The sequence below is a fragment of the Mustela lutreola genome, chromosome 1, assembly GCF_030435805.1.
Source record: "Mustela lutreola isolate mMusLut2 chromosome 1, mMusLut2.pri, whole genome shotgun sequence".
Taxonomy (NCBI): domain Eukaryota; kingdom Metazoa; phylum Chordata; class Mammalia; order Carnivora; family Mustelidae; genus Mustela; species Mustela lutreola.
This window is the reverse complement of record NC_081290.1, coordinates 100,626,276-100,649,680: the sequence shown is the minus strand read 5'-3', so window position 1 is coordinate 100,649,680 and position 23,405 is coordinate 100,626,276. Positions and strand designations below refer to the sequence as shown.

General features: G+C 40.7%; 1 long non-coding RNA gene across 2 annotated transcripts in view; it reads left to right on the top strand.

The window, feature by feature from the left end:
* LOC131829432 (uncharacterized) overlaps positions 1-23,405 on the top strand; it is a 32,326-nt gene that overhangs the window by 1,819 nt on the left and 7,102 nt on the right. For both annotated transcript variants that reach the window (XR_009352851.1, XR_009352853.1), the window contains exon 2: positions 17,037-17,209. This is a non-coding gene — a long non-coding RNA (uncharacterized LOC131829432). The remainder of the gene's footprint in view (positions 1-17,036; positions 17,210-23,405) is intronic.

Below are 23,405 nucleotides of genomic sequence, written 5' to 3'. Positions count from 1 at the left end.
TTCGGGATGATCTTCATATACGGATTAAATTGGAGGTTCAATATCTCGGCAGAGTTAATCCTAATTCACTATACCATTAAGTCATGTTATTTTAAGAACTAAACATCCTCTAATTGAACTCCCCTGTTCCATAGTTAAGAGCAGTGAGGCACAGAAAAGGTAGTTCTATTCAAGGTCCTGCAACTACTTAGCCATAGAGTTTAAACTAGATCATTTCATTCTTTCTGTGTTTTGAAAGGAAGCGAAGAAATTTAACTATAACAACACACTTGAAAAATGTTTGCAGACAATCTTCCTCCTGAATGAAGTTATAAATTTACATTAAGGCAATGCAGAAGCAGTATTACTGCATTGCCTAAGGTAAGTTGACAAACCGAGTTTTGTGAGGAACAGTGTGGTAAGAATCCTGGGTGATTTAAATGAAGGGCAGAAGGCACTTAGGAGACTTGCAAGAAATCCCAATCACATAATCTTGGTCTACTTCCATACTTGAAAGATGATGCCAAATGCACATTTATTTTCAAAACACCTAGACCTGGTGAAATCACAGATAAGCCATGCTTTTTCTATAAATCTCCATGGTTTCTTATTATTCCCAGTACTTTAAAATATGTTCTGTAAATAATGCTGGACCAAGAGTCTTAGGGCCTAGATCTGGTTCTTCCATAAATTGGTTGGGTTTCTTGACCTTTCAGCGGCCAAATTTCTTTGTACTAAAATAAATAAACAAACAAATAAATAAATAAATAAAAATCTCTCTTCCACCAAAGTATTATAAAGAAGGCTTTAAAGTATGATAAAGTCCACAAACAATGTGGCAGGATCATTGTTAAGGTCTCAATGATCCTATTCTTTTTTTTTTTTTTTTTTTTTAAATACCTGACCTCTCAGCAGTTGACCTCTCCTTTCTCCTCAAAGCATTTACTCTTTTGATTTCTTGGCACCACCACACTTCCCTCATTTTCTTCTGTCACTCAACATTGACATGTTCGTATCTATGAGGGTAAGGTCTTGGGCAATTTCTTTTCTCTGTACTCTTTCCCAGAGTAATCCACCATGACTCCTTTGGACTGAGGACCCATCAAAGTGCCACATTTACATCTCCACCCAGATCTTCTTGGTCCCAGACTCTCATATCTACTTCGTTTCTTGACTTCTCTACTTCGATGTTTCAGAGATACCTCAGCCTGAATGAGTCCAAAATGGAAGCTTTGATCCCCACCCCCAAGAGACTGCCTTCAATAGGGCCCTCCCCCGCAACCAGGCATTCATGGGCTCATTCAAAATATATCAAATGCTCACTGTATGTCCCTGAATGCTTCAGTTGCAGGAGAGAATAGTGAACTAGACTGAATGGACACACCCTCGGTGGCTTGTGCACTGGCCAGCATAGGGCCACTAGCCACCAGTGATTTTTGAGGACTTAAAATGTGCTAGTCTGAATGAAATGTGCTCTCAGCATAAAATATACACTGTATTTTGATGACCTTATACAAAAATAAAAAACCTTTAACATTTCTCATTAAGTGTTATATTGCTTACTTGTTGGAAAAATATTCTAGATACATTGAATTAAGCAAAATATATCATTAAAATTAATTTCACCTCTTTTTTAAATGTATCTTCTAGCAAATTTAAAATTTCATATATGGCTTGCATTACTTTTCTATTGAATGGGATTATTCTAGAGTTAAGTTAAATTATTTTTAAGCCCTGTTGACTCCACTTCAAAATACATGCTAAATCTATCTGCTACCACCCTTTGGAAGCCTGCTGCATTTCCTCCAAAACTTATGCAGATGAATTTCCTTGTTTCCCCCTCCCACCCTGTACAGACTCAATCAGATCCTGTCCTTTCCCTTCCTAAAACCCAGCAGTGACTTCCAGCTTTCCTCTCCAGGCTCAGTCTCCCCTGCCCCCCAACCCCATATTCCTTGTCCTTTATGACTTCAAGAATGCATCAGAGAGGTCATTCTTGACTACACTGCCTCATGTAATTTTCAGTTAATTAAAAACATCTCTGTTCCTCTGTCTGAATCCCCTTTTTGTGTTTTATCTGCCTTGTTCATCACTGTACCTCAGCACTATCACTACGCTTGACCTATGGTAGATTGATAAATATTTGTCGACTGATGGACTGACTGACTGAAATCAGAAAGATATTTAAAGACTTAATACCTTGTTTTGAAGATGAAATTTCTTACTGGCAATATAGCCCTCGAAACTGTTGCCTCTATTTGCCGGTTGATGGCCAACTTATATTTTAACCATTTCTTTAGGAGAGAGATGCTCAGATTCACTATCTTTCATGGGAAAATAAGTTACTGTTGCAAAAAAGTTATTTCCCCATTGTCTTACTCATTTCACAATGTGAAATACTATAATATTACATTAAAATTATAGTGTCAACAAAGTACCAGGGATAGTTTTTGATGAAGTTCTAGAACCTAGGTGAGGTTTGGTGGGCTGAGGTCCGGAGCCGATGACCAAGAAAGAATTCTTGAGACATCTTTGGTGCAAAATGGTGGTTTATTAAAGCAAGGGGACAGGACCCGCGGGCAGGAAGAGCTGCGGCCCCCGGGTAGTGAGAGATGGCAGGTTCCGTACCTAGCGGTTGGGGGAAGGTGAGAGGAAGGGAGGTTTTAATGGAGTTTTCATATGCTAAAGAGGGCCTACAAGGTGCAGAGATACCGGAGGCCTTGCGGAGGTCTTGCGGCTTGATCAGTGTTGTCTTTTTGCAAGCCATTCACATTTCTGCTATTAAGCGTCTTTGTTAGTGAGATTTGGGTTTAGAAGAAATTTAACTTTATTTAGGGCTTGAGGCACTGAGCTATTTGCCTCTGGAACTTGTGCTATTGATAAGGTAACTTCTTTGTCTGCAGATCTCTAGGACAATTGCAAACCAAGCAGGACTCAGGATTCTGATCTCTGCAAGTTAACTATTTGTTTCTCGTTTATGGCAGTCAGGGGTGCCTGAGAATGCTACACACATTACCGAGGGGAGCAGGTGGAGAGGGGGTGCACGGTGCCGGCTTTTGCTTTGTCTTCAGCCAGCCTCCTGCTCCCTCATCAGTTTTCAAATAAAGAGTAGACATATGATAGCACTAAAATAAAGATAGATAAAAGTCAACAGTTCACCCTCTACAAAGTCTTGTCAAAAAACAAATTCTCGGGGCGCCTGGGTGGCTCAGTGGTTGAGCCGCTGCCTTCGGCTCAGGTCATGATCTCAGGGTCCTGGGATCGAGTCCCGCATCGGGCTCTCTGCTCGGCAGGGAGCCTGCTTCCTCCTCTCTCTCTCTGCCTGCCTCTCTGCCTACTTGTGATTTCTCTCTGTCAAATAAATAAAAATAAAAATAAAAAAATCTAAAAAAAAAAAAAAAAAAAAAAAAAAAAAAAAAAACCCACAAATTCTCAGGTATATTTTGGGCATGTTTTCTTGTGTACCTCTCTGTCATATGACTGTCTGGGAGGAGTGGGTGCTGGAGGTCCTTTCCTCCCAGAAGTAGACACTGTTCAGTTTTGGTCTTGATCCTATTGATTGGATCACACTATTGAGTGAGTTCTGACCTGAAGACCACACACAGATCAGTCAACCATCTAGGCTTGGCCAAACCATACTCTGAGTGACTGATATGAGAAGACTCAGCATGCATGAGCTTGGGACCATCAGAATTTCACTCAGTAGTCTGATGAGAAGAGTCTAAATGGCAGGTTCCAATTTTCTTGTCAGAAACAAGCCAAGGTGCGTGAACTCTATGTCCCCAAAAGTTGAGGCCCTCCAGCTTATTGTACAATACTCAAGATGGAATGTGAACATTTGACTGGTTCTTCACTGTTTCCTGTTACCCTGTCCTGCCCTGCCCTGCCCTACCTTGCCCTTTCCTGAAGTCATACATCATCTGGGACAAGTGCTGGGTGTGATGTTTTTCTGACACGACACACCATATCCATAGAGGGTCTCTTTTGCCCCGAAAGACCTTGCACGAGAATGCAGGTCACATGTCTTAACTTCCCCTGAGAGCCCCCACTGATGTCAGCATGTGTGTACAATTGTGCACTCAGCTCCTAGTTCACAGCAGGAAGAACCTGACAGGGCCTTCCATCCCTGGGACTTGAACACCTCTTAAATGGAGCCATCTAACGATGTGTGCGTGTGTGCGTGTGTGTGTGTGTTCCTACGGTACACCGACAGTGTATTGGGCTCGTACAAACCTATTCCTTTACTCTTTCCATCCTGAGGTTCCCCCTAAACTAAGTCCACAGGAATCTTCCAGACCTGTGATTGAGTCTAACAGGAGGAGCCTTCTGAGAGTGTGTGCAGTGATGGAGTATGGTGATATTTTAAACACGTGAGGCTCGTCTTACATTTACTAGAACTGTAGCAGCCCGGAAGCCATGTAAGCACTCAAGAGGCTGGTACTGGAACTTGCACTTCGTGATGCCCTGGAAGCAGACAGAGATCTAGAATACGGCCTCTGTTTCTTTCTAGTGAGTTTGTTTCTAGCAATGAAGGAGTCCAGAATATGCCACTGTGGCATAAAAGTTATTTTGAGCTGTGGGCATTTGAGAATCAATGGAGCAGGAAGGGGCTCTTTCCCTGAACTCCCTTTATTGTCCAACAGCAGAGTCCCCGCCCCCCAAACCCCACAGCAGAAACTCAAGTGTCATAAATCATCTCTTCCTCTTCACAGCCAGGGACACAATCTTACCACCTGGATAGGAGAACTTCTGAACAGACCCAGTCACAAAACTCCCATACTCGCCATTTATTCTCCTAGGGGCCCATTTAGCTTCCCTAAATGTCATTTGTTTTCCCATAAGTACTCTTTCTCCCCTTTCCTTTCTCCCATTAAGATGGTGTATAAGCTCTGGGACAGCTGGGTGGCGCAGTGGGTTAAGTGACTGACTCTTGGTTTTGACTCAGGTTGCAGTCTCAGGGTTGTGGGACTGGGCTCCGTGCTCAGTGAAGAGTCACTTAAGACTTTCTCCCTCTCCCTCTGCCCCTCCACCCTCCCTCTCTCTCTCTCTCTCAAATAAATAAATAAATCATATATATATATATATATATATATATATTATATACATATTATATAATATATATAAAGAGATGGTATGGGTGCCTGGGTGGCTCAGCCAGATAAGTATCAGTCATCTTAAGTTAGCTGTTGTTTTTCATTATTACTATCTTTGGAATATCCTTCAGTACTTGTGAAGTGCAATCAGAAATTTTATAGACAGGGGCGCCTGGGTGACTCAGTGGGTTAAAGCCTCTCAAATAAATAAATAAATCATATATATATATAGATATATATCTATATATATATATATCTCAGTGGGTTAAAGCCTCTGCCTTCGGCTCAGGTCATGATCCCAGGGTCCTGGGATCAAGGCCCACAACTCTCCCCTTCCCCTGCTCATGCTCTTGTTTTCTCTCTCTCTCAGATAATAAACAAAAGCTTAAAAAGAAGAAAAGATGGTATATAAGCTCCAGATTCTAACTGCCTTGTTGAGTCACATTTTCCTGTGTGCTTCCTCATAAACAAACACAAACTTTTCTTGGGCAGATTGATAAAGGGGTAACTGGATGGACTGCACATGGTTTCCTTCTTACTCCAACTGGGTAATAGGCAACTATGCCAGGACCAAGAAGAGTTTTCCAAGGACATAATCCATGTGAAGTCTTGTTATTTTCCTCCAAAGAGCTGGCAGTAGTAGGGGGTAAGTAACAAAGTCCCAAGTTCAGCTACTTCTGGGCTGGGGCAGTGCATTGCTCTGCGGGATGCTTCCAGAATGCAGAAGGAAACCAATGTTCCATTCCATTGCTCTCCGTTCCAGCTGCCCCTGGAAGCTTTTGCAGTCAGAGAGTGACGGATTCTCGCCTCTCTTGGCAGTGGGATATCTACCAGTACTCAAAAAACTCTTATTTCAAGGAACACTTTTTAAAAAACACTGATATAGACAATCTGAATGTTGAAAATATTTTTCAAGATTTTATTTATTAATTTGACAGAGAGAGATCATAAGTAGGTAGAGCAGCAGGCGGGGTCGGGGCGGGCGGGGGTGGGGTGGGGGGAGCAGGCTCCCCGCTGAGCAGAGAGCCCTATGCAGGGATTCAGGGCTCAATTCCAGACCCAAGCTGAGGGCAGAGGCTTTAACCCACTGAGTCACCCGGGCGCCCCAGTGTCACTGTCTCTTATTGTAATTATACTGACAGCCTCTTAATTACTCCAGCAGGCTTCTGCTTGGGTCCTCCTCCAGGGCCCTGTCCTCAAAACAGCCTAATTGGCTAGGAAATCTTGGTCTTCCCACTCTCCTACAAACATTTCTTAATAATCCCGCTGGTTTTAGGACTACAATCCATGATCATGAGCAAGGCCTGCAGGCCCTGTGTCTTCCAGCCTCCTGGTCTCTTCCAGCCTCTTGCTCTTTCAAGCCCGGGTGCACTGTCTTCCCGGAGCTGCCTCATCCGTGTCCTCCAGTGGGAAACCCTCCTGAGGCCCCAGGCTGCTCCCACTTCTTCCCCTTCCCTCAGGCCTCTGCCTCCATGCGAGGGTTGCTCGCAGTCAGCCACCACCCCACCCCTATATTCCCCCTTAGGAAATCATCTCCAGCCAGCCTCTCTCTGTTAGGTATTTCCTCAGGAAATCCCATACTTTCTTCAGGTGTGTTTGTCACAGTCATAACTAATGAATAAATGAGTTGTATCACTGGGTGTTGAAGGAAGGTCTATATTTCCCTCCTCAAATGAAAGTTCCACTGGCCGGAGCCTAGGTCTGACCTTTTCCCACTCTATCCCTTGTGTCTAGTCAGGGCCCAGCACGTAGTAGGTACTCAATAAATACTTTTAAAGTAAAGATCCTATGTCTTACCGGTGTAATGGCGGTTACAGCTAACAAATTACTATCTCCATTTTCAGAGAAGGGAATGGAGACTCAGGTCATAGGCTGGGCTCCAGGCCACAGGGCTGCTTTGGGGTAGAGTGATGTCAAGATCTAAATCGCATAGCCCTGTCATTCTGTCCAGCCACCTGGAGTGCTACCTGGTATGCCATAGTTACCTACCTTCTCCTCAGAGCTCCTTCCTTAGGGATCCTGTGTTTATTTGCTTTTTCACACTGCCAATCTAGTCTGCTGACAGAGGGTTAACATGTCTCTTGCCAGTGTGGGAGTCTGATAGCATCAGTTGCATTTCCTGGAGAAAGTCTGTGTTGGGCTGGTTGTAGTCCCACCAAGAAACAGTCCTTAAGGCCATCACGGCAGCATTTGGTAGATGTGTTAGCTTGTTCTATGTCAAAAAAAAGGTCCAGAAACATCAGTAAGTGTCTTGAGTCACAAATGGGGTGACCCTCCAAGGAAAGGCGTGGGACCCAGGGGCACCCAGGCTTCCAGGCCGGCTGCCAGGATTAGCCTCCCTGGGAACTGGCAGGCCTGTGAGCCACGTGGCTGCCAAGTGCCTGGCCAACAAGATTCCTTTCTTCCTGACTTGCCTCGGAGGCTGAGGGAGACGGGAACAGGCCAGTCACAGCCAAGATTATATAAGATGTATGTTTGATTTAAGCAGTGGAGATAAAGCAGTGTCAAATTGATGTTGGATGTTTGGTATTATAAGCTTGGAAAAGGTGAAGTAGCCTGAGGTTTTCCTGACGGGCAGTTTCTGTAGCCTTGACGTTACTCCTCAGCCCAGTTTTCCCAGTGATAAAGACCTGAGGTGGGTTCGGTAGCCGCATGGCCACTGTCAAAGCCAGAGTTGTGCCTCCTCTGGGAAGGCAAAAAACACCTTGAGAAGGTTTCTAGATATGAAATAATAGGCCTCAGGAGAGGGTCTTAAATAAGAGACTGAGACTGCATGACTGTGTGTGAAAAAGGGGAAGGAGTCCTTGCTGCAGAGACGGGCTCAAGGAGAGAGGACAGGAGGTGAAGAAGAGACATATGAGCCTCCTGATGGGAGCTGGGGCTTGGGTGGAAGGAAAGGTCTGAGAACTTTTTTATTTTTGAACAGAAGTACGGGGCTGTCTGGTTCACACTCCTGGGACCACTGTGGAACTCATGGGGATGGGGCTGGATCCCGGAGCTGGGTCCAGTGGAGAATGAGAATAGCAGTCAGCTGAGATAGGACCCTGGAGACCAAGTGGCTGGGACAGAGCAGCACCCCGGATGCTCTCCTCCCAAGATGCACAGAGGGGTTTGTAGAGACGGTTGTCTAGATTTTGAGGAGCAGGAGAAACCCCACGGACACCTGGGAGGTGTCCGTAGAGCTTATTCCCCAGACCTGTCTTTTCTTCTCTCCATCTCTCACACCTCTTTTTTTTTTTTTTTTTTTTTTTTTTTTAGGGAAACTGGGGTAGAGGAACAGGGGTTTTGGAGATCGACTGACCTGAATTTGAAGCTGAGCTCTGTTTCAGCTGCTTAACCTGTTTGAGGTACAATTTGTTAGCCATAAAAAGGATCTTCCAGGATACAGGATTATGGGGGCATCCCAATGATCATATCTCTCTTTTTAATAAGTAGGCTCCATCTTTGAAGCCCACCGTAGGGCTTCAACTCATGGCCCTGAGATCAAGACCTGAGCTGGAATCAAGAGTCAGACACTTAATGGTGCCCTAGGGATGCTCAAATTCAATGGCCTATCACACGTGGGTTAGAGTTCAGGGCCCAGAGTCAGATTGCTTGATTCCACCATTTGTTGGCTCTATGAGATCTGGGCGAGTTATTCAACCTCCTCTTATGGAAAATAGGGCAAATATTAGGTCGTTGCGAGGATCAGATGAGATAATACAGCAAAGCATTCAGTATAGTGCCTGCCATTATAGCAAGTGTTTAGTAAGTGCTAACCACTACTCTTGTTATTATTATTATTACATATATAAAATGTCTGGTCTTAGTAGAATATTAATTGCTACTTTTTTTTAAAGATTTTATTTATTTATTTGACAGACAGAGATCACAAGTAGGCAGAGAAGCAGGCAGAGAGAGAGAGAGAGGGAAGCAGGCTTCCTGCGGAGCAGAGAGCCCGATGCGGGGCTCGATCCCAGGACCCTGAGATCATGACCCGAGCCGAAGGCAGCAGCCCAACCCACTGAGCCACCCAGGTGCCCCTAATTGCTACTTTTTGCTGTTAATTTTATAGTAATAAACATCTAGGAATTCCTATGCTACCAACACCTCTTTCCCCCAGAAGAGTTAATTAAAAGAGAACCAAATGACTGCAAACATCAGGGATGGTTCATAGAAGCCTTAAACCTCTCTCCACTTACTCTGTCCTATGTAAAGACTTCTGGCTACAAGGATTTAAAATGCTGTTGATATATAACATTTTATATGCAAAAAAAAAAAAAAATGCCATCAGTTCTAAGAAATATACTTTCTGTCTTTCCTTGAATTTCAACAATCTCCTTGTAAATTGCATGGCCACTGTTCAGCCTCTCCCTGCCAGAGGATGTGCTGACTTAATGCTCCTCAGTTTTCTACCATGTACTTTCATTTTCTTAGTATTGCTTTAGGTTGATTGTTAATGACTTTATATTGTTATTTAGAGATACATCTACATGCCAGAATTTTGAATGCCATACTAAATAAAGGGGTTTAAAAAGCAGGTTTTGTAAAGTCACTGTTCCTATAAGTTGTCTCTGTTCCTTTCTGGTCTGTGTTATTTTTGGGCTCTCTCTGCTCAAAGAATCCCCTTTAATATTTGCTGCAGGGCTGGTTTAGTGATCACAAATTCCTTTAGTTTTTGTTTGTCCTGGAAACTCTTTATCTCTCCTATTCTGAATGACAGGCTTGCTGGATAAAGTATTCTTGGGTGCATGCTTTCCCCATTTAGCATGTTGAATATGTCATGCCAGTCCCTTCTGCCTGCCAGGTCTCTGTGCACAGGTGTGCTGCCAGTATTATGCATCTACCCTTGTAAGGGCCTCTTGTCCTGAGCTGCTTTCAGGATTTTCTCTTTACCTTGCTATGAATGCAGAAAGAAAATGTATATATTATACAATGGAATATTATTCAACCATCAAAAAGAATGAAGTCTTGCCATTTACAATGTAGATGGAACTAGAAGGTATTACGCTAAGTGAAGTAAGTCAATCGGAGAAAGACAAATACCATATGATTTCACTGATATGTGAAATTAAGACTTTAGGAGATAAAACAGATGAATATAGGGGGAGGGAAGGAAAAATAAAACAAGAGGAAAACAGAGAGGAAGGCAAAACACAAGAGACTTCACTCTAGGAACAAACCGACGGTTGCTGGAGGGGTAGGAGGCAGTGGGAGGGGATAACTGGGTGATGGGCATCAACGAGAGCACTTGTAATGAGCACTGGGTGTTGTATGCAACTGATGAATCACTGCGTTCTACCCCTGAAACTAATATAAAAAAATAAAATAGAGGTGCTTGGGTGGCTCAGTTGTCAAGCATTCTACTCTTGATTTCTGCTCAGGTCATAATCTCAGAGTTGTAAGGTCAAACCCCATGTGGGAGTCCATGATCGGTGGGGAGTCTGCTTCTCTGCTTCTTTCTCCCCCACTGCCCTTCACCTGCTCTCTCTCTCTCTCTCAAATGAATAAATAAATCTTTATAAATATATATAAAGGGGCACCTGGATGGCTCAGTCAGTTAAGCGTCTGCCTTCGGCTCGGGTTATCATCCTGAAGTCCTGGGATCAAGCCCCACATTGAGATCTTTGTCCAGCAGGGAGTCTGCTTCTCTCCCTCATTCTCCCTCTGTGCTCTCTTTCCTAAATAAATAAATAAATCTTTAAAACAAACAAACAAACAAATAAATAAATACAAACATACAAGCTTTAAAAGAAAGAAAAAGCAGCTTCTGGAAAAGTAAGCTTTCCAGCCACTTGTCTCTGTGGAGAATAACTATTTAGTGCTGATTTTGAGGCACCCTCCCAAGGTTGAGCACAGCTTGGTGGGACAGTTAGGGCTTTGAGGACCAGGAGGGGATCTGGGTTCAAGTCCTGGCTCTGAGCTTATGTATGCGATCACAGTCAGATCATTTAATTTTTCTCTTTGGTTTCCTCAGTTGAAATAGAGCAGCTGATTCTGGGAGGAAAGTGGGTAAATTATTGATATCATCCTGACATAGGTCAGTGCTCTGCAAGTCCTGGTTCTTACTGCTTACTTGCTAGGATACTTTAGTGAAATTTCAGGCTCCAAACTAGACTCTTTCCCACCCCTAGCTGAGGAAATAATTCAATCCAAGAGTGGTGAATTACTGGGAAGGACTGAACGTGAGTGGCTGCTTGTATTCCCCAGCCATGAAAAGACGTCACCCTGGGGCGCCTGGGTGGCTCAGTGGGTTGGGCTGCTGCCTTCGGCTCGGGTCATGATCTCAGGGTCCTGGGATCGAGCCCCGCATCGGGCTCTCTGCTCCGCAGGAAGCCTACTTCCCTCTCTCTCTCTCTCTCTCTCTGCCTGCCTCTCTGCCTACTTGTGATCTCTGTCTGTCAAATAAATAAATAAAATCTTTAAAAAAAAAAAAAGAAAGAAAGAAAAGACATCACCCTGCACAGGGTCGTGATCTTGAGTTCAATGGTTCTGAATCCTCTGATAGCGCTATGTGTTATGTCCTACTCCTGAGTCGCCGGCACACAGCTGCAGCTTGGTGAAAGATCTCGTCAGACATTTGAAATCCTCTGCCTGAGGCTGGAGTCTGGTCCCCGTGCCCCACTTTCTAGGGGGTACTTAGAGCCATTGTTCACTTTCCTGAGCTTGTTTTTTTTGAGTCTGTAAAATTCAGCTGACATAATCAATGTGAAATGATTTTTAAGGGAAATATTAGAAAGATATGTTATTTTGTGAGAAGTTGATCTGAATGTTTCTAGAAGTAAGTACTCAGGCTTGCCTAGAGCTTGTTTTTCTTCCCTTCTGGGCAACGCAGGTGATCTTGGGCACCTTGCCCTTTCCCTTTAGTGTTGAGACATTTGGGCAAGGTCCTAGATACAAGAAAGGCCATAAAATGCTTATTAGTCAAATTTTGCTAATTATTAGCCACAGTGAGTGATCTGAGGGAGAAAGACAAAGATTTTTTGGGGGGGATTATGATGTGAAGTTAAACTACCATTGTGCTTTAATTTGGATGACTTTGGAGAGTGTAGAAGGGACTTCGTATATGACAACATACTATAGATCCTTGGTTTCAAGCTCAGAAATGAATGAAAAGGCACTTTCCTTTATTTGTAAATGTCTGGTTTTTTCTGAATTCTCGATCCACTTTCTCTTTTGTAACTCAGTAAATACAGCTAATAATTAGTTGAGGTTGAAGGAGAAAGTACATGCTGTCTGCCTTAGTCTAACTACCCTTGTCCTGGAGTGTTCGTCAGCTTCAGCAGAACTACTGGATGTTCCATTTGCTGGGAAACCTCCTTCAAATTGTTCTGGTCTTGGGGTTCACTAGGGCTCAGAGCCACCATGGTTTCAGGGACCAGCCCTAGGAGTATAGTCCATTGCTGGACAGGTCCCTGCTCTGGTGGGACAGTGACAGTGATGTATTGCCATCTCTTTCTTCTTCTGTCTTTTTCTTCCTTCTTCCTTCTTTCCTTCCATCCTTCCTTCCTTCCTCTCTTTCTCTCTCTCTTTCTTTCCTTATTATATTAAATGTTACCAAATAGCTGAAGCTTCCTTTGTTCCAAACCCACTTCCCCCAATTCCTTTCTCTCACTCCCGGAAGGAAATCCTATCCTGAACTCCAAGACTGTCTTTACAGCCCAGTTTTTATACTCTGCTTTATTCCTCATCCATAACAATGGAGTATGGCTTTGTGTTCAACTCTATGTCAATGCCATCATCCAATACATATAATTCTGTAAATTTCTGCTTTTCCTCAGCATTGTGTTTTTGAGATTTAGCCATGTTTTCCCATGTAGAACTAATGACTTAGTTTTAACTGCTGTGTGGGTGTCCCTTGTGTGATTGTACTCCTTTCCCGTCCTACAGTAGCACCATACACTAGCACCACATAGCATGCTAACATTACTATACTACTTCTGTAGCTTTGTTTCTTTTAAAGTGTAGGAGTTTTACTATTTTACATGTAGGTCATTAATCCACGTGGAAGTTACTTTTCTATATACTATGAGGCAGAAATTTTATTTTCTTCCATATGAGTTATCCCCATCTTTATTCAACTCTTTGACATTATGTATGGCAAAAGTGAGGCCCAGAGAGATAGAATGACTTGCTCAAGGCACACAGTGACCCTGTAGTGGGACTGTGTCAAAGAAGACATTTTCCTTTTTCCCTTCATTTTTTTGACCTGACTATGCAGAGTTATTTTTGTATTACATGATTCTTTATGAATTAATATTTGAATTACATTCAAATAACTGCATTCGCAAAATTGAGGTATAATTGACATATAACATTATGTTAGTTTCAAGTGCGTGGAATAATGATTCAATATTTGTATATACTGCAGAATGATCACCACAATAAATCTGACACAACATCTGATACCATATGACATTACGAAATTTTTTTTTTTTTCTTATGAAAAAGACACTTATGACCTACTCTCTTAGACTCTGAACTCCGGGAAACAAACTGAGGGTTACAAAAGGAGGGTGGGGGGATGGGGTAACTGGCTGATGGGTATTAAGGCGGGCACGTGTTGTGATGAGCACTGGGTGTTATATGCAACTAATGAATCATTCAACGCCACATCAAAAACTAATGATGTACTATATGTTGGCTAACTGAACATAATAATTAAAAAGATTTTTAAATAAAAAAATACAAAATAAAACAAAGAAAGGGAGGGGAAAAAAAAGATTCTTACTATACTTCCTGTTGTGAACTGGCCTCCAAGGAGCCTCCAGTTTTATTGGGATTCCCCTGAAGTTGCTGCATAGAGTCAGCAAATGAGGGTTGTCCAAATCCTCACCATGTTGTACATTACATCCCCATGACTTATTTTTTTTAATAACTAGAAGTGTGTACCTTAATTTTTAAAAAATATTTTATTTATGTATTTGACAGAGAGAGATCATAAGTAGGCAGAGAGGCAGGCAGAGAGAGAGGGGGAAGCAGGCTCCCTGCTGAGCAGAGAGCCCGATGTAGGGCTTGATCTGAGGACCCTGGGATCATGACCCGAGCTGATGGCAGTGGCTTAACCCACTGAGACACCCAGGCACCCCAGTACCTTAATTATTTTATAACTGGAAGTTTGTACCTTTATCCCTTTCTTATATATAATTTTTATATAAAAATTTATATGTAGAAACAAACTGATTGGCAAGTGTACCATAATCTCTGTGAAACTCTTGCGAATGTCCACACTTGCTAAGAAAAGCCTGATTCAGGACTTGAAAACCATGACAGTAATATGAAAGCACTTTTCTTCTGCTTAAGACCCATGAGTTCAACAACTACTTAGTATTTCTTCTTGGTTTCCCCCACAACACTTTCTTTGTGCCATCGTTATAGGGTTTATTTTATGCTGACGGGGCATTCCAGTGGGTTGATTTTGTTTATATAGATTGCAAATAGCTTGAGGACAGGACTCGTTATGTTCATCTTATTCTGGAGGCTTATATATGTTGTTGCTACAGTGTTTTTGATTTAGAAAAAAGTGTGTGGGTGGGGAAGCTAGATCCAGAAATACAGAGAAAAATATTAAACAAATTTCACTTTCTGAAAATAATGTTATGTTAATTGAATTGTTAGAGTTTGCTAGTAAAAATGACTTTAAAATGTACTATTACTATTTTTAAAAGAACTTACATAATTCATTTAATTTTTAAAAACCAATGAATTCATTAACATTCAGACAAATTCTTTCCACTGGCTTTCAAATACTTGGGCTTTTGGGGGGCAAATATTTTGTTTAGAGTTGATTTTGAATTGAAATATAAATCTTTAATTAGGACACAGATTTTTGGATTTCATCAAATACACATCTATCCTTGGATTAACTGGGAAAACCTGCTAGTTTTGTAACTAAAGTTTTGTACTAATTTTTCTGTTATTTGTATTTGGGACTTGTAGAAACATTTAGTTTGCTTATTTGCTTGCTTTTTGGTACTGTTTTCTTAAAACAAGAGGACATTATCTGAGAGAAGATGTGTTTATATAGGAATTATATTTCAGACAAGTGAATTAGATTAGGGGTCACTAACATAATCAGAAAGACTTGGAAGCAGTAATTCTTCATTCATCTGTGAGTTTATGAGGAAACTAGTTCAAGGGCACTTAAGGACACATCACTTTTCTGGGCATTCAGGGTCTGCCCTCTATTGGTGAGATGTGCTGGGGAAAAAAATGCCTTTATCCCTTAGAATTCTGCATTAGGTTGAAATAAACTTTATTGATTAGCCATAATGTTGATGGGAAGTCAGGTATGAATAAGGTAGAATTGGATTTAAAAACTCAAGATTGGATTTAATTTTTCTTAATCTGGGACCTGTTAATATAGGAAGAAAGATTGGGGGACTGCTAAAGAAAAATAGAGAAATTCTGGGAAAATTTCAGTTTCACATTTAGAAGACTAACTGCTTTGAAATCTTAAATCAAATGAGGGGTTGGACAGGTTTACTGAAGGAGTAAAGACCACTCCATTTGCCTCCATGTACCCAATACACTATTACACTTTATATAAATATATCTTGATCTTTTGTGCATACCAGTCATTCCCTAATAGTAAGCCCAGTGCTCTTGTTATCAATGAGACTCTAAATATTTTGAAATACAAAATTATTTAGTTCATTGCAGAATACCCCTAATTTAAGGGTAATTTACACTGAAGTTAATTGATGAAAAAAGTTATAACTTCATTAAAAAATATAGGTTTAGGAGGCTCATTAAGAAAAAGTGCAAAATATTAAAATTATACATGATTTTTACTATTTTGCCTTTTATTTGCCTCTTATGTGATCCTTTTTTTGCATTCAAAAATTTAATACATATGAGAAACTTGGAAGAGAAAAATCCATTTTTATATATTACTCTTATGGAAAAAATGCTACATAAGTAGGCTCAGAAACCAAACTGGGTTTACACACAGACTTTTCATAGCTGAAAAACTGTCTTTCATGATTGCTATGCAAAGTTATGAGTTATTTATCTCTCTCTTTTTTTTTAAAGATTTTATTTATTTGACAGACAGAGGTCACAAGTAGGCAGAGAGGCAGGCAGAGAGAGAGAGAGAGGAGGAAGCAGGCTCCCTGCCGATGCCGGGCTCGAGATGCCGGGCTCGATGCGGGGCTCCATCCCAGGAGCCTGGGATCATGACCTGAGCCAAAGGCAGAGGCTTTAACCCACTGAGCCACCCAGGCGCCCCTGAGTTATTTATCTCTTTGTTCCAGTTGTTAGCTTGTAGACTTTGGTGAAGTCTGAAAAAGTAAATTCCTATGTCAGTTACCTAAGAATCTGTTCTTCTTCTTCTTTTTCTTTTTTGTATTAAGTATGCTCCACACCAGCATGTAGCCCATAACAGGGCCTGAGCACACAACCAGAGATCAAGTCGCCAGTCAAGATCAAGAGTCAGGTGCTTAACCCACTGAGCCACCTGGGTGCCCCAAGAATCTGTTCTTAATAAACAACCTCGTAGAATACCAAAACTAAATGTCTTTACTACGAAACCCCCTCTTTTTAAAAAGTATCTGGCAGAAACAATGTGCTGTATGCCAAACCTTTTATTTTTAGGGTATCCGTGTCACTCCCAGAACATGACTCCGGCTTTCACAGTAGTCTTCTGGCTACCATGATTCTCAATCTGGAAAAGCCAAGCTTCCAGGCTGATACCTGCTCTACTTGTATTCAACTTATCTCTTCTGTTCTATCCTTCCGTTAGGGGACGAATTCTGTCCCCCTAAAGGATGTTGCATTCCTAATTCCCTGGTGCCTGTGAATGTGATTTTATTTGGAAATAATCCTTGCCGATGATTAGGTTGAGATGAGGGCATTAAGGTGGGCCCTAATCGAAGAATCAGATTTGGATTTCTGAATGTCGGAACGTTGCATTCATTAGTGTCCTGAAATCCACTGCTAACAATTCCTATTTACATTTTACTGACGCTGTGTCTCTTTTCCCAGGTAGGCTCTACTTGCTTCCATTTTATATGTGAAGGCGCCCTCAGCACCTTAGAAGGCAAGTGGAAGATGAATTCCAAAAGTAATTATTCTTCAGAAATACTCTGCAGGGAAGTGCTGTGAACGAGGGAAGGCTATGTGATGGAAACTCTTCTTGCGATGACCAGCCTCACATGGTACATGGATTGCAGTTATGTGTTTTAACTCAGAATATTTTCAGCATTAGCTAAATTTATTCTGATTATCAGCTTCTTCCTAGGCATCCCTTTTCATTATCTGATTCTTACTTCTCAAATTTGTGATTTTAGTGTGAATGACTAAATATTCTCTGAGTATAGCAAATATAACAAAACTAGCACCTTTTTTAAATGTAATTTTTTCCCAGTATTACAAGATTGTTTATGCACCACACCCAGTGCTCCATGCAATACGTGCCCTCCTTAATACCCACCCAACCCCCAAACCCCCTCCAAAACCCTCAGTATAAAACTAGCACCTTAATCATATAGTGAAACTTGTTTTTTATTGTTTTCTTTAAGATTTTATTTATTTATTTGACCGACAGAGATCACAAGTCGGCAGAGAGGCAGGCAGAGAGAGGGGGAAGCAGGCTCCCTGCTGAGCAGAGAGCCCGATGCGGGGCTCGATTCCAGGACTCCGGGATCATGACCTGAACCGAAAGCAGGGGCTTTAACCCACTGAACCACCCAGGTGGTGCCCCAATTGTTTTCTATCTTAATATTATCCTTGTATATTTTGGAATGTGGATCAGCTGCATAGATCATGAATTTTTCTGTGTCTTATTTTCAGAGCTGGTCTGCAACCCTCTGCAAGTTTGTTGAGCAGAACTAATTGATTAGAGTTTGATCACACCGTGCCCATTTTATATAAAGCCAAGGAACTAGTTAAGTTTGGACATGTTAGTGGATTGCTTAAATTCACGCCACCGGCCTCAAAGGACCTTGAATAAGAGCATTTTCTTGGTTCATTGCAAACCTATCACTGGTATTAGAAAGCAGCTCAAGGGCATATGAGGAAGGGTCATCCCCTCTGCGGAGGAAGCATTACCATCACTATTTACTGACTTCTTGCTGTAATTTGGAGCTAAATAGATTTTAGTCAAGTATCTTAAGAGTCAGTATCTTTAAGAGAATACAACTATATGCGGAGTTGCTAGGGAGTCATATGACAGAAGAAATACTGCTACAGTTATCTGTGATAATATTTTTCTTAGTTTACTTTTACTGAGTGTCAATCAAGTTCTGCACTGTTGAACAGGAAGAGACTGGTCATGAAAAACCCATTATCCTAAGCTAGGTATTAATAATCTCTTTGTCTTTGTTAATATTATAATATGCTTCATTGTGCCAGACTTGGAGCACGAAGTATCAGAGTTATATAAGTGTTCTGGCCTGTGGAGGTGCCTGAGAAAGACACTTGAAGTTCTAGATTGTTCAGAGGTGGAACTACACTGATAACAACATGGGTGAAAATGTTACAAAATGCCTCTACGTAAAGGACTCTTAATACAGCTTTCTTTCTTTTTTTAAGATTATTTATTTATTTATTATTTATTTTGGATTATTTATTTATTTATTTATTTGAGAGAGAGAGAGAGACAGAAAGAGAGCGATCATAAGTAGACAGAGAGGCAGGCAGAGAGGGGGAACAGGCTCCCTGCTGAGCAAAGCGCCCAATGTGGGGCTCAATCCCAGGATGCTGAGATCATGACCTGAGCTGAAGGCAGAGGCTTAACCCACTGAGCCACCCAGGCACCCCTATATAGCTGTCTTTTGGTGCTCTTCCCTCTAATTGTTCATTCTTGAGAGTCTCATATCTCTCTCCTGTTAGTAGTTCACTATCTTTATGCAAGGAAACTTGTTGAGTGTCTTGGGAGGTGATGACACTCACTATTTTTAAATACAAGGTAGTAGAAGAAAACTACCATGGTATTATTCACAGTAGCCAAGATAGGGAAATAACCTAAGTGTTGTCAGTGGATGAATGGATGAAGAAAAAATTATATATCGTGGAATATTATTCAGCCTTAAAAAGGAAAGAAACCCTGCCATTTGGACAACATGGTTGAACACAGATGTCAGGTTAAGTGAAAGAAGCCAGATACAGAAAGACAAATACTACATGATTTCACTCTATGTGGAATCTAAAATAGGTGAGAGTAGAATCGTGGTTGCTAGGGGTTGGGTGTTAGGAGAAATGGGGAGATGTTGGTCAAAGGACACAAAGTTTCAGTTCTGCACAATGAATAAGCTCTGGAGACCTCATGTACAGCATGGTGACCACTATACTATACTGTATATATACACAGTATATCTATACTATACTATACTGTACTATAGCCAATACTATACTGTATACTATACTATACTGTACTATATTGTAGATTTGAAATTGTCTATACTATACTGTAGACTTGAAATTGTTTTTGGTGGAATAAAATGTATTTTATTTCAATGATACTGGTACAGGAAGGCCCAGAAAGGCCATGGGTTTGTATACTTGAAATGTGCTCAGAGAGTAGATCTTAAGTATTTTCACCACTTTGACAAACATGAAATGGCAACTAAGTGAGGTGATGGATATATTAATCAGCTTGATGGTCACGATCATTTCACAATCTGTGCACACACCAGAACATCATATTGTGCATGTGCAATGTATACACTTTTTATTTGTCAATTATACCTCAGTAGAGCTGGGGACACAAGAAGAAAACCACATAGATCCCACATTACCTTTCCTTTCATGACTGGTGCTTAGGCCTATGTACAGGGGCTATACAGAAACTTGTGGGACAGTAAAATTGTCACTGAAATTCAAGAAAGAGCATTTAGTTTTTAAGAACAAATGGTTCGTGTTCCCAGTACAGACTGAAACCTTCTTATCTGCAAACTTGCCTCTATGATAACAGACAGGCAGAGCTTTTGTTCTGAGAAGAAAAGAATAGCTAAGGGTGTAAAGAGTACTTACCAGTGGAATTAATTTTTTATTATTATTAACTGACTTGGTGTAATTATAATTACTTATTAATGGAAGATTATTGTCATTCATCACATAAGGAGTCTTGTCATCTCAGAGTTGGAGGAAATGGTAGAGGCACCGAGTGCCTCCTGGAGGGCAGAGCAGTGAAGCTGTAAGGTGGTAGAGTTCTCCACAGCTGTAACGTTTGTCCTGCATAGAAGTCCTTGCTCAGTCACTTATTGACTGGACAACCAGTGATCGAACTTCTCTGAGTCTCAGCTCTTTTTTTTATTTGTAGAAGGAGAACAATAGTTGTTTTCAGTGTTATGAGGAGTCAGTGTGACAGAATGTAATCGTAGTATCCTGTCACATGCTCTCTCAGGAAATCTTCAAATAGCTTAAAACTAAACAATACAATCAGAAAGAGCTTTCGAGTTTGTATCAGTAAAAACAGCAAAAACCACACACCATAATATTCTGAAGATAAATAGGAGTCAATGCATATTTAAGTATTAGCATAATGAGAAAAATTTCAAGTATTCTTAGTAGTATAGCATGTGAAACACGGGATGTGAATAGGACTCTTGCTTTATCTAAAAATATCAATGCTATGTTAACTATTTATAATTTTTAGAAGATATTAATACTACAAAATCTGATAATTTGTAGCTTCTTTGGGTTTATCTACACACACAGTTGAATAACCTGTGAAAAATGGCAGAATGGTAGGCAGAATAATGACCCCCACAAGGATATTCATGTCTTAGTTCCTGGAAACGATGAACATGGTATGCTATATGCCGAAAAAGAATTAAAGTGGCAGAAAAGTTAAGTTTGCCAATTAGCTGACTAACGAGATTATCCCAGATTATCCAAGTAAGATGAATGTAAAGTGTTCTTCAAAGAAGGAGAGAGAGGCAGAAGTGGAAGAACCAGAGAGGTGGCAAAGTCAGGAGGACCTTGTTTGATGTTGCTGGTTTTGAAGACAGAAGAAAGAACCAAGCAATGCAGGCAGCCACTAGAAGCTGGAAAAGGCAAGAATATTGATTCTCCCCTAGAGTCCTCAGAGAGGAATGCTGCCCTGCCAGCAACTTGATTTTACCCTAGTGAGATCCTCTTAGGATTTCTGAAATATGGAACTGCAAGATAATATATTTGTATTGTTTCAGATTTTGGTGATTTGTTACATTTGGTCATAGAAAATGAATACAGGCAGTTTTGTTTCTTTCTTTTCAACTCTTTTACATTATTTTTTCTTTTCTAATTGCATTGGCTGACACTTTCAATACAGTATTTAATAAAATGGTGATATTAAATACCCATTTCCTGTCTTGATTTTAAAGGGAATATTTCTAACTTTTTGCTGTTAAGAAAGACGTTTGTAGATTGTGGTGATGGCTTCATGAGTATATATGTATCTCCAAACTCCTCAGATTGTAAACATGAATTATATGCAGCTTTTTGTATGTCAATCATATCCTTAATTAAGTGGTTTTTAAAAAGAGAAAGATGCTGGGCGCCTGGGTGGCTCAGTGGGTTAAGCCGCTGTCTTTGGCTCAGGTCATGATCTCAGCATCCTGGAATCAAGCCCCACATCAGGCTCTCTGCTCAGCAGGGAGCCTGCTTCCCCCTCCCCCCTCTGTTTGCCTCTCTGCCCACCTGTGATCTCTGTCAAATAAATAAATAAAATCTTTAAAAAAAAAGATGTTTACTGTATCAGGTTAAGGAAACTTCATTCCATTTCAATTTTTATCAGGAGTACTTAGAAAATTTCATTAAGTCCTATATCTTAATTTTCCCTTTTTAATGTTTTATATTTCTCCCCCTCTTTTTCTGTTAAGAGAATAATATAATTAGGCTTCTTCCCTTTCTTGTATTTTGGGAAAGTTAATGAGTTAGGGAGGAAAGAATCTTCCAAAATTAATAAATCCTTTAGCTCTGAAAGTAGGGAAGTTACCTTTATTGTGGTGGCATTCTCAGAGCAGCACCAAAATAGATGAATTAAAGAAGAGAAGTGACAGCTAATATGGTAGTAAGCTATGCATAGTGAATTATGGATAGTAAGTTTAAAACAGCAAATAATGCAAAATATGAGGCTAAAATTTATCCAGGGACAAATTCTCTTGTCAAACACCTTTACCCAGTTTTCCCACTGTCACTTGCTTTTGGGTATGTTTGTTTTTATTTTCTGAATGGAGCAGAATAGTTCAGGAAACTCCATGGTTATTGAAGCCCAACATGCTTAAGATATTTGATGCTTTATGCGTCTACCAACATTTCAGTCACAGGTAGGGTCAATAACTATGTCTTCTACAATCTGACCATTTCAGTGTTCCTACTTTCTCAATCAGTGACTTGATATATTGGCTCAATATAAATATGGTTCACCTTCGTTCCCTTTTCTCATATTCCAACCTCCCCTTTAATTTGCAAGCACAAATTCATAATTTAGCAAGAAAAGTTAGTTTCTGGTTGACTGCCTATTATGTACTCTGTTGAAACACATTTCCCAAATGGAACATTATTACTCTTGGATCTTGTCATTGCCCTTGAATGATGGATTTGGGTCAACACTGAAATTAGTTTCTAATCCAAGCTAAGAAATGAATCCTTGTACATTTTAGGGTGGAGATATGAGAGGGGATTGAAGGTAGCAATGGGGAGTGGAAAAGAGTGCCAAATAATGAGGCGTTACCACTGAAGACAGCTTTGCATAGAGTCACTCCTTGGAAGAACTCCTGTGACAGGAGAAGAACCCACATACCTGAGCTATAGCAGTTTTTGAGTGAAGTAGGTTAAATAATGCTGTAAAACAGCTGTGTCCAAACTGTGTTCTGTGGAAACTATACCTTTGGTCCCTTTCCTAAACATTCCAGTTCGTAGTCTTGCATTTAATGTCTTTATCTGTGGAATACCTACTACTATTTCAAAGTGCATCTCTTTTCTGGAGAATATAATTTGGACGAAAAAGAGTGAGGAATGTTTCTTTTAAGGTTTTTTTTTTTTTCCCTGTCACTATTTAGGGCCGATACTATAATTAGTAAGAGAATAGAAAGAGGAAGACGCTTATAGAATTATGTCCTTTGTGACAAGGGATTCATTGTTATCATGTTTGAAACACGTTCAGTTGTTTTTATTATCCTTGGATAGCCTGTTCTGCATTCGTTTGGGTAATTGCTTTTATTCACTTATTTATTCAACAAATATTTGTGGAGCACCAACTATATGCCAGGTATCATGCTGGAATGAAGGACATAAGAGCAAACTACAAAGATACACCTCTATAAAGAAAAACCATGTCAAAAGTGCTGTGATAAATGACCTCGAAGATGCAAAGGGAGCACAGAGGAGAGATGCCTAATCAAGATTTGAGGTTCTAGAGAATTTTCC